We start from the raw sequence: 11,659 nt of genomic DNA, 5'->3' as shown, positions 1-11,659 counted from the left end.
ATACTTCAAAAATGTTAGTTTTTTCACTAAACAAGCACAATTTTTAATCCAACATTTAATTAAAACAATTCAGTTTCTGTCCCAACACCAAAATCCCAGCTCCATAATAAATAAAACAACTAAGCAGTGTTTTTGGTGTAACAGCTGTTTCTTCACTGTATAGTTATCATTATTCCTATCCACGAATGAATGAACATTTTACAATTTTTTTTTTTATTTGTGCATCTCTTGTTTCATTTTCCATTTTATGAGGTCACTAAACTTTGGATCCTTTCATCTTGAAGCGTCTCTTAATTGCTCCACAGTTAAAGGACACAAAGGAATATTAATGACATGCAAAGTAAAGAAAGCAATTAACATATTCCGTCTTTTTGGCCAAAATAATGTAATATGCTATTTTGGGGGGAGTTTACAAAAGTTCACTCTTGGATTTTAATGACTTTCTTTTTTATCAGATGGGAATGTGTGCTTTTTCCCTTGATCTAACAATATAACCCGAGTTAGCAGCCAAAACCATTCTTAACTCACAGTTGGGCACAATTGAACTATTTCTGTTCTTATGCTAATTTGCCAGTAATTGTTGAAGCCACACACTGACACACCAATTCAAGTGTCCATACTAATGTGCTCTTACTGTAAGAATTTCTATTTCCAGCATGTCAGTGCCTCTTGGCAGAGATGGTATCTTTAAGAAGGACCCTCTCATCCTCATTACTGCACACAGAATAACTGAATAAGAAGAGTTTTACAGCATGAAGCAAAGGCTACACTGACAGTTATTTCATCATGAAGAAATATATTGACATTTTGGTTTGAGAACGTACTGCTAAGTATCTAGTGAAATTAATATGGATCTAACTATTCAGCAGAGTGGAGTCTAAGATTACAATGATTATTTATCACATTTTTTTTTTTTACAAGTGTTTTATGCCTTTGGCAGCAAATAAAAAAAAAAAAATTATGACAATTTGTTTTTCAATCTGTAACATCCCCACTTAGAAATCAGTCAGATGAGTTCCATTTTTATTTTTTTATTTTTTTTATTTGCATCTTCAAACTGCTGTAGCTTGAAATATTACATACAAGTACAGTTCGAAATCTGAGTATTTTGACAAAGTTTGACTCTTTTTGTGATCAGTTACAAAAAAAAAACATCTTTATCTTGCAACAAATAAGTGAGAATGAAATTGTGAGCAAAAGAAGCCAAACAGTTGTAAATATTGTGATCATTTAACAATTTAGATTAGCAGTTACGTGTGTAACACAGTTTTGCCTTCCCCTGAATTAACTTTATTCAATATTGCTGCATTTGATGCGCCATAAAACATGCCCTGGGATTTTTTTATGTTATTACCTTAGATTGGATATTAGATCTGTGTATTATTTATGTGCATTCACACTCTGGCCAATAGAAAAAAAGAAAAAAAAACTTGATGCTTTATACCAGACAACATGATTAAAGACATTGAATAAAACTAAAAATATTTGCCTTGGGAGAGATTAAAGCTGTAACCAAAACCACTGGTGCCAGTTGGCAATATGGGAATAAAAAGGTTGCTTTCGCCCTAGGTTACAATTAAGCAAACTGCTGGATGAAGCAAAGTATCACAAATTTGTGCTGCATGGCATTGAACAACTGATCTTTTTGTGAGGGAATGAATAACATCCTACCCAATAGGCTATAGGTTTCATCAGATGACTGCAAAGTTTGTGAAAGTTAAAATAACTATTCTTTTGCCCGTGGTAATCTAACTGTAAGGCCATCTTAAAATCATCCTTGTAAGTTCTATATGTAAACCTGGCAGTAATCAGTATGTCCGCCAGTGGTAGCTGGTCGAAGCGTCCGATCTTTATGTGGCTTGGTAGAACAACACAAACAGACTTGGCCTAGAGCAAACTGGAGTCATCCACAGCAAAGCCATGTTTCCATCTTTTTCTGAGATGGAAAGTCTATTTTAGGCAGATGAGTGACTGAGCACGAATGAAAGGAGACAGATTGTGAAACAAAGAGAATTTTGTTCTCCAAACACAACACAGAGGTCAGCTCTGCTGCTACTCATTCCAGTTGTTGCCATGGAAAGAAGACAAGCTTTAAAAGGAGAAATGGAAAGTGATGTGTTTTAATACTTCCCGTTTCAGTGCTCATTGGGATTTGGTGAGGTATGTTAATTAAAATATTAATCAAGAATTACAATCATTCCTTTCACGGGGGAACAATGCCAAGAGTTTAAAAAAATTGTATGTTTTCATCCATACATGTTCAGTGCATGTGAGGTTTTTTCTTCTTTCTTTTTTAAAGGAGGAATAGAACCTAATGTTTCTCTTCCATTATTTGCCTTTCCGCCTCACCCCAGCCTCCCCAGGAGGTGATCAGACAAGTCTGTTTCTCAGAGATAAAGTGCTGCTCACCACATCCCCAGAGCCGGGAGAAGTTGGCACATCACATGCTGGCAGTCTGCTCATGTAACAGACCCCTACGCTAACACTGAGGCACAGACAGTCTGAGGGTTAGAGTGGAAGGGGTGGAACGAGAGCACCAAGTAGAGGTGAGATTCAGCTGAGATTATACTTTGGGTTGAAAACCAAAACTAAAAAGATCTATTTTAAAAATGGAAAATCAATATACAAAGATTAAATCTTTCTGCAACCGAGCAATGTAGTCCCTTTCTGGCTATTCACATTTAGGATAGTTCTAAGAATTTCTGGCACCGCAACCAGTATGTCCAAATGGAGAAAGACACCTAAGATGTTCAAGACTGTGGCAGAAAAGTCCTCTAACACAAACTTGGTCAAATCAAAACTCAGCTTTTTCATGTCTGTTATTTTTACATGCCAAGACATGAGAAAATGTTATTAGTATGTTGAAAATGTATGTTGATGCAAACTCATTTGTGGGGAGAAAAAAAAAAAAACACCCACCCGAAATAATAGTGACAACATTTCTTAAATAAATACAAGACCATGATTTGTATTTCTTTAAGAAATACAAATAGCTTTTGTATTTCTTTTGGAAGTTAGACAAATTCGCCTAACTGATGTTATACGTGCGTGACCATGTTCGCATTCATGGCAGTTGTGTTAGAAGAACATCTGGATGGACAGACATCAGACCTTTGAGAAACAATTATTACAACCCATCAATTTGGGGGTTTGAGCCAATTTCCCAAAAAATTAAATAAGAAATAATAAAAAATAAAAACAATAAAAAACCCTTCCTTCTAAAGTGATAAAGATTGTATCATACTGCAAGAAACCACAAATAAATGCAAGAGCTACTGGACCTAATGAAAATCTCAAGTGTTAATTCTCACAACAGCACAAATAGAAAAAAAGCAAAGGGGCAGTATAATGTAAAATTAACTTTTTTGAGCTTTGCATCAAATATCATGTTATTCCCTCATCAAAAACATACCTGGAATGTTGCCTAGATCTTTGTATGCATGTTTGAGAAATCCTTCAATGTCTCGTGGCAACCATTCAGCTGTGCAAAACACCTGGGTGGACCAGGAGGAACGCAGAAAATGTGACTGTCGGACAGCAGGAAGTGGGGCCGAGGGTTGTCAATTTCCGAGACCACACACACAAAAAAGAAAAAAACTTGCAAAAGTGCACACAGGGTCAGTGCAACCCCAGAGGACAGTGCACAGAGTGAAAAACGTGTGCACCGTGTCTGAGGGTTAAGAGTAATTAAAAGGCAAAAAGAAAATATCTTCTCACTCATGAGAATATAATATCTTAATAATATAATAATATTATATTATAATATAATAATATATCTTCTCACTCACTTCTTACCGTAACCCTACCCTAAGATTTCAGTTGTGTGAAATCTTCATTTTCTTTTGTTTATTAATTTTTTCGTTGCAAGTTTCATAACATCGAGTTTTCCTTTAAATCTGCAGCGTTATCATCAGAAGCCTGAAAAGAGTTTCTAAATCATATGGTGCTTCATCAACTTTAACTTTCTTCTCATTGCATCCCATCCTACCTGTCCTCTCAGCAGCCAGATACACTTGTGGTAAATTTTACAGTCAGACTCGCCCTCAGCAGGGATTGAGTTACTTGGCGCTTGGAAGCTGGAAAACCGTTTATTAACGGTGCGCTTAGTGCATGCAGGTTGTCCTTTAAATTACTTTTAAAGATCTTGTTTAATTTTTCTGCTTCAAGTAACATTCGGAGAAAATTACGTGACTGGTGATTTAACACTTAGTCTAACAACATGCTGACAACGTGACATTCCAGTCTAAGGACCACCATCTCTTTCATTTCATTACCTTTAGTCAGTTCTGGGTTTATTTTTGCCTGATTAGCAACGTTGGTTTTACATATTTGACTGCCTCACCCTTCAGCACTTTATTTTTTTTCTTCTCAGGTTTCCAACCTCTACACATATCTCGGTGCTGTCTTTTTTTTTTTCTTATTATTATTATTGCCATGGCAAAGGATTAATTAAAGGAACTTGCTAAGTTTGAGTCAGACTCTAAGAATATTACCAAGTTTGACAATTGAGTAGGGTGTGCTTCAGGTGGTAACTTCTGGCTGCAAATGTAGAAAGTGAAAGGTGTACACAGTGAGCTGATTAAGTGTTATAATGAAAGGCGATAGAGTCTGAGTGGCCACTTCAGTTTTTTCTGGCAAAAATGAAAGTCCCTTCAGAGAGCGGCAGAACATTTCATCTTAGTACCTCATTAAAGCACATCTTACAACAACAACTTTTCAACTCGAATGATAAAAGAGAAACCCAACTTGCAACGTTCAGTGTTTCTGTGATCCTCTCCTACAAATGGAGCTTTCTGTGTTTGTTGTAATCACTTCTCTCTGACAGGTAAAGACGCTTTAATGGGGAAATGCTGGTCACATTCAGGAATCTTAAAGAACAGAGAGTGGGTGGACCTCAGGACTGGGAATCGCTCTACAGTAATTTGTGAACCCAAACCTAAACCAGGGAGCTTAAAAGGTTTTCTAGTTTGAAATGTTTTTTCTTTATCCGTACGGCTACATTAACAATGCTTTAATTTTTGATACTATACCACATCATACTACCATTATTTGAAACCAAAGTTCACAAAGTGCTGTACATTTGCAAACGACAAAAAAATAAGAAATGAAAATCCAACATGTTAAAAACTAGTCAGCCTCTTCAAATGTGCCAGAAGCTTAAGTGGTTTGTAACATTTGTTTTGATGTGCATTTCTAAATAAAAATGTTTATGTTTTAGGATTGTAAAATAAAAGCATTAATTTAATGATTAAAATGTTGGTTAGTGTTTAGGAAACCACATACATTCTAAAAATAATAATAATAATTAAAAGTCCACAGTAAATGCTAAAATAAGAAAGCAGCATGTGCTCTAAAACTGTATAAAACAGTAATGCTTTAGAAAGTCTCAAATGCCTTCAGGCAATGAAGAAACAGATAGAAAAATCAACATTTGTTTCTGGAATTCTGTTTAAAGGGTGTACACTGCTGGGTCATCAACTTAATTTTCAAACAGTTTGGAAAATATAAATTTTTTAGTTTGTGGCACATTTACAAAAAGTACCCGTTTTTGCAAAGCTCTTGGTTTAAAAACTAACTAAGCTTGTTTGCTCTTTTACTTTTTGCCCTGATATTAGTTTTTAATAATCCCTCTCCTTTTTAGGTAATCGGGGATGGTGGTGGTTGTCATCAACACTGAATTCATACACATACATATGTAAACTCTAAAGCTAAACATCCAGATCCACGGAGACCAAGTTCGATGACAGTGTGTGTGCAGGCTTAATACCACAACCCTGTGGTCTTTTCCTCAAAGAGTGTGCTGTCCTATATGCTGCACCTTGGGGGATATTAATAGATCGGCTACAGTATTTACAGAGATCAATACAGTAGAATATTGGTCCTCTCTCCCTCTTTCTGCGTTTCTGTGTGTTTCCGCTCAAATCAATAGAGCATTTATTTTAGAATGTCAGCAAGACACAAATGCTGCCTTTCTCCCAAAACACCAAATTTGACGTTTTGTGAGCAATGGCCTACATGACCCAAATAGAGAAGATGTTCTGCTCTTTAGATTGAGGTCAACAAATGAAAAGTGAATCCCCTTCAAAACTTTACATCAACCTAGTTTGATGTAAAGTTGTTACTAGTTTACCTAGGCACTAGGTAAACTAGTACGTAGGTAACTTATTTAGTTTACAGGTAAATCAGGTAAGTTATGTAAAGTGCACCCTTGACATTGGCCATTTCTCTCATTTATCTGGGAGGACACTGGGTAGATAATTGACTGTCCAGTCATCTTTAGCATAAACTTAATGAAAAATATTCATGTCATTACATCGCCATACAAAATGACCTCATTTGCAAACTGTTGAAGGGTTTTCTGCCAACATGTTTAAGCACTCTTTTCATTCCACTGTTTTTCCTTTTTTTTAATGCGTTAATAAGGCATGGGCACAAATGCAAAAACTGGAGAGGAAAATAAAGGCAGAGAACAAGCTTGAGAATATTATTTTTTTCAGTTAGACTAAATTATTTTGTCATGACAATGCATCTGTTTCTGCTACTGAAAAATAATAAACAATGAACATGAGAATTCAAATATATATTATTTTTAAAGTGACTTTTTTTTTTCCATATGTCAAGCCCACAGTTAAGTTATGTTCAGTAAATTGCAATATTATTGAAAAGTTCATTTATTTCAGTAAAAATAAAAAAATTTACAGCTTACACATATACTGATGCATTCAAGCCTTTATTACCCGCTAACTGATGATTTTCTGATTATGGCTAATGAAGACCAATAAAAAAATAAAAGAAACGTATACTTGCTTAAGGGTTATTTAAGCAATAGATACATTTAATCTGACAAACAAGTGTCAATGGAACCCATTTTCTACTTTATTGGATATGTCTGTTCTTAGTTAGCTGAAACCAGAGGTGATCCCAGCCAGTTTGGCGCCCTGGTTGAACCACCTCAGCGGCGCTCAACCTCTCCACCCCCAACCTACAAAGTTATTGAGAACAACGGGGTGGACTGGGGGGATTAATGTTGGGGCGGCTGTGAAGTTGTGTGGTGTAAGGGTGAAAAAAAATGATTCAAATAGAATGTATTTTAAAAGACTAAGAAAACAAGCATAGTGGATAAATTTGTCAAAGTGCAAAATTGGACAAATGTATTGGGTTCCCTATTAAAGATGTGTAAAAGATTAAATGAATCTCTTTTTGCAGTATTACGAACACACACTGAAAGCTGTGAAAAATAAAATCTACCTTAAATTTAAGTGCACTTATTGAGTGGGGAAAACAATTCTATGTCAAAACTATTTTGCACAAACCCCTTTGATCAATAAAACTGCACTTAGCTTTCTTCTGTAACATTTCATATTGTTGGGGCTTACAGAGAGAGGTGCCTTTGTTCGTTGTTCAAGGCACAATCTCTTCAGATCATGCACAGTATGAGTTTTTTTTTTTCTTCATATATTTGCCTCTCTGACTCTACAGGGCTTTGATAGCATTTACAGGGCCAATGAAAAGTTTTGACAAAATATTTACAAAAAAAAAAAAAAAATGTCAATGTCAAAGTGAAGACTGATTTCCATAAAACAATCACAATTATTTCAAACCATGAAACGTAAAATAAGTGACTGTGTAAAATAGTTTAGGCACAAGGGTCAGAAGGTGAATAGAAAATCAGTACCAGTCACCCGGTTTCAGTTTCTTCAAAGGACTTTTTATTCACTCTTTTCTCTGACTTCCTTCCCTGAACATCCAAAAGCTCACTGTTTTTATCAAGACCTGTGCTTGATTGGACACAGCCACAATGGAACAGATCAGACAAGCAAAATCTAAACAGAGAAACGCTAAAATTACAAATCTAATTTACAAACTCCTACATAATGAAGTTGTCTGCAAAACAAACTACACAATACAAGATAACTCAAAAGATTACTTTAAAGAAAACACACACAAAGCAATACACAAAAGAAAACCCTCTAATTGGTAGAACCCAGGAAGGTAATCACTGACATCATCCAGCCATTTAAGCAGGAAGTACTGGGCCGGCCCCTCCCACACTCCTGCCCTACTGCAGATCTACAAGCAGAAATGATGGTGAGTACAAAGGAAAACAAATACCTTAATAAATATACCTTGAAACAGATTCAACCTACAGTCCAGAAATAGTAACTTTAACCTAAACCTAGATAGATAGACACTGCAACATAATGCTAACACAAACAAACCCGGGATAGTAAGTGAAGCAAAATTGCAATGTTTAAATTAATCATTATAACCAAATATAGAAAGTAAGTGAATGAGAAGGAATAAGGGGCAAGTGGTGAACACAAACTGAACCACTTTGTCACAGACTGCATAAATATTCACCCCCTTCAAAGTGGTTACAATCACAGCACAGACTGTGTGTGGACACGTCTTAATCAGGCTGTGCATTTGGACGCTGCACATTTTACTACATTCTTCCATTCAAAACTTTTAAAGCTCTGAACAGTTGCGTGGGCATCGATCAGCTATGAATAGCCGTTTCCAAATCCGGCCACAAAGTCTCTTATCAGATTGTCCTGGGCTTGGACACGGCCACTCCAGCAGATTTACCAAGCTGTCTTCTAGCGATTCCTGTGTAGCTTTAGCTGGACGCTTCAAGTCGTTGTCTTGTTGGAAAATAAATGTTCTCGGAAGCTTTAGTTACACATTTTGTTGCATTTATTTTACATTTTATCTTTAGCAGCCTTCCAGAGTCAAGAAGCATCCCCGCATAGCACCATTTGGTCTAATGAAACTATTTACCTCTCATCAGACCAAAGAACTTTCTTCTTCTTGACCATGGTGTCTCCCACATGCCTTTTGGCAAACTCTAGTTTGAGGCTTGATATCGTTTTTTCTTCAGTGATGTCACTTTCCCATAAAGTTTGGACTGGTGAAGAACCAGGGTAGAGGTTGTTGTGTGCAGAGTCTCTCCCGTCTCAGCTGCTGAAGCTGGGAACTCCTTTAGGGTAGTCAAAGCTGCCCTGGGATCACATATTGTGGATCAGAATTCATTTGAAAGACCCAATCATGACCTATATGCAGTTTTCTGATAAATGTCAATGTATTTTCATTTAAAATCTGCACTAGGCATTGCACTCTAATAAGCAGTCACCATCTGGAGTGTTTGCTGCAGAAAAAGGCTGATTCTAGTCCCATCTTATCAAAGCACAGAGTATAGACATGGTAAAGTTTAGCGAATTCCACATGTTTATGTTTGGAGTGGTAGGACAGAAAAAAACGCATGCTTTTGTGAGATTTCTGTGAGTTTCTTGCAGTTTATTAACAATTTATACAGCCATAGTTGTATGACAAATGAAGCAAATTTTAAAGTAAAAAATCATAATAATACTTTAATTATCAACTCTTTCTGATATCTTGCTCATTTGGGAAAGAAGCTGTCCAGAAAACTTTACAAAGCAAAGTTATGCAGGAAAATGAAGCCAAAGACATTAAAAATAAATAACACTGCTATTGTTTAACAGCAAAGCAATAACTAGATACATCTGTTAATCAAATGCCAATAACAAAAGCAAAAAGAAATGTGCATTAGAAAGAAAAAAACTAATTAAAATAAAATGAAATTAATATAAATGGATCACTGGTCTTCTGTATCCACTTTAATCCATGTCTGTGTACCATTAATTTTGAGCATGATCAATTGATACACTGATCAAAGCATCTCTGTGGGGCCTCTAATACATGGGATACACATCTCCCAGCTTGCTATTGATTGGCTGCAACACTCTGTAACAGGGAATTGTTTGAGCAGATCAATGATGATAGGCAAAGCATTGTTATCAGTATTTAATAATGACTTTGTTATGGTATTTTGTAAATGAGTCCCCTTTTTGTTTCACTTGTTAAAAACTTTTTAATGATTTGGATTGTGTGGCAGTTGCTGTTAAGGCTTTCATGCCACAGCTTCTCAATTAACTTTCCGCTCTTGTTTCAGTCAATAGCCTATTATTTGAAGTTCATTAGTGCCAATTATTTGACAGTATACTCATTAAAATTGTAACCTGGGTGGATAATTTAATTGCATGGTTCTTATGAATATTGCATACAATAGTATTTATTTATAAGTGCTCTGAACAAATGCTTCAGAACTATTTCCTAATTTCAGCAGGAATATTTTGAAAATTTCTTTGTCAAATGTAATTTTCTTTTGGTACATTGTTGCATTACATTAATAATAACTCTTGAACATGTTAAAAACAATTGTTAAGTACTCTTTTGGGGCTTTATATGATAAACACACAGTTGCAGCTAATTTTGAAGTAGATAAAATTGCAAAAGGTTTTAGAACTTTTGAATGATTAAACCCTTAAGTGCAACTGTATCCACACAACCCACCCCACCACCACCTTTAACTCTAATATTTCAAAATAAAGTCCAATGCATTTAGAAATGTTCCAGTGAAAAAATTTACTTGTGTAAATACAGATGTTCTGTTAACATTCAAATTTGTTGAATCTTCTGTTAAAGCCTATAAGGACGACCAAGGGACACAGCAGACAGGAAGGACATGAATAAAGCTACAGTGAACTTCAAAGCAGGGTTTGGTCATAAAAGCATCTCAACCTCTATTCAGTCCATCTGTTTAAACTTGAAAGCAGGTGAACTGCGCAAACCTGTAAAAACATTTAGTCTGAACTGACACACCTGCCAAGGAGAGCATTAATCCAATCGGCTACCGGTCATTTTTTGAAACAAAAACACAAAAAGCTGCACCACTGCATGGCGAACTTAGGACTCTACGAAACAAATGTCACACAGTCAGACAATCATTATGTGTTGCTATTTTGTTGCAGATCACTACTTTGCAAAAAGGAACTGCAGTTCCTCTACTTCAGCCAGAAAACTCTCAAAATACATGGTTACCTCCAATCAGAGGTGGCTGTAAGAAGGAGCAGACTCTCTGAGGCAGACACCCGATGGTTTTAGGACCTAGTGTGGTAACAGGCCAACTTAGCTCAGCCCTAGTTTGCGCTTTGAGGAACCAACTTGTTTCTAACCAGAGGTTTGTCTCCCACAGCTTTTTGGTCCCTTGGATCCCATCGAGGTGAGAACTTACCTCCACCACTGAATCCAGGATCTCCATGCTCTCCTTGATGCTCCTTTGATGCGTCACCTGGACGGATCTCAGTTCCACCGATGTACAGCTCTATCTAGCAGCCTAACTGTCCACCATCCATTTCTATCTGAAATATTATCCTTCTCCAGATGCCACCATTCCCTACCAACCACATCTTCTGTCAAACAACTTCTTTGACATCTTCAGACTAGTGCAGCTCTGACAGCTTAGTAGCTGTTGAAATCCATTCTCTATCCTCCCCTACCTGTAAATCACCTGCCTAACCAGTTTGCCTTTCTCCTTAGTGTTTCCTCTGGTCTGATCCTCTGCAGCCACTCCTGGACTCCCTCTTCCTCTTTTCCACATCTCAATAAATTTGTTAAACCTACTTCTGTCTCTGTAGTTGTTTTCTCAGTGTCCATTTAAACTGGTATTATGACAACTTGACATTGTTTATAATTTTACTACTGTTCTTACTGTCTAGTTTCCTAACAACTGTGGGGGGGGGGGGGTGGGGGGGCTATGTTTCTTTGTTTGCCTTCTTTAAAAAAAAAAATTTTGTTT

The 11,659-nt window shown here is 36.4% G+C and overlaps 1 long non-coding RNA gene across 1 annotated transcript; it reads left to right on the top strand.

The window, feature by feature from the left end:
- The first annotated feature begins 8,004 nt into the window (after positions 1 to 8,004).
- On the top strand, positions 8,005 to 11,483 carry LOC106938234 (uncharacterized). Its single transcript, XR_001422576.1, has 3 exons — positions 8,005 to 8,088; positions 10,833 to 10,976; positions 11,057 to 11,483. It is a non-coding gene; the product is annotated as an uncharacterized LOC106938234 (long non-coding RNA).
- Positions 11,484 to 11,659: the final 176 nt, after the last annotated feature.

The sequence above is a fragment of the Poecilia latipinna genome, unplaced genomic scaffold (assembly GCF_001443285.1).
Source record: "Poecilia latipinna isolate Pla-1442-1.1 unplaced genomic scaffold, P_latipinna-1.0 Scaffold2541, whole genome shotgun sequence".
Classification (NCBI taxonomy): Eukaryota; Metazoa; Chordata; class Actinopteri; order Cyprinodontiformes; family Poeciliidae; genus Poecilia; species Poecilia latipinna.
Note: the sequence above shows the minus strand (reverse complement) of the source record. Positions and strands in the feature narration are given on the sequence as shown.